This window comes from Montipora foliosa, chromosome 1, assembly GCF_036669935.1.
Source record: "Montipora foliosa isolate CH-2021 chromosome 1, ASM3666993v2, whole genome shotgun sequence".
In the NCBI taxonomy this organism is placed as follows: domain Eukaryota; kingdom Metazoa; phylum Cnidaria; class Anthozoa; order Scleractinia; family Acroporidae; genus Montipora; species Montipora foliosa.
Genome location: NC_090869.1, coordinates 53,440,953 through 53,441,556, shown reverse-complemented (window position 1 = coordinate 53,441,556; position 604 = coordinate 53,440,953).

The following is a 604-nucleotide window of genomic DNA, read 5'->3' as shown; positions in this document are numbered from 1 at the left end:
CTTTGTAACTCTTGAGATTTTCACATAAATGTGTAGAAATTTGGATACTGTAGCTAAAGAAGTGAAACGTGTTTTCACAGAAATACTAGTATTAATTTCATGTGATATTTGTACAACTGAACAAGTCATGCAGCGAAGCAGGTAAAAGTAAACAAACACGCGGCCGTCACGTCGGCAAACAAATCAACTGAGCAGAACGAACACATAAAATACAATATTGCCTACATCATGTACATTTAACCGTATCCTTGATTACCTTACATTGCACGAACGAACAGCGCAAACGTTGCTTACAATAGCCAGCGACATGCTTTCAGAACCTACAGCCTGTGCTCTCTGTTGGGAAAAGTCGGAAGAGATTTCGAAAATGCAAACAATATTTCGGTCGCCAACACGTGCAGTTGGGACAGTAAAACACTTTTTGTATTTGAGAAATGAACTAATTAAAACAGCTACAATATAATCTTATAAAAACCAAACATGTCTTCAGTAGTTACGAGTTCTAACGCCTCGTAGATTGCTACATGAACGTTTTCCCGCAAGAGGCGTCCGAATTCTTCCCTCTTCAACACAGTTTTCATTTTATTGAAAACGTATTCTGCAA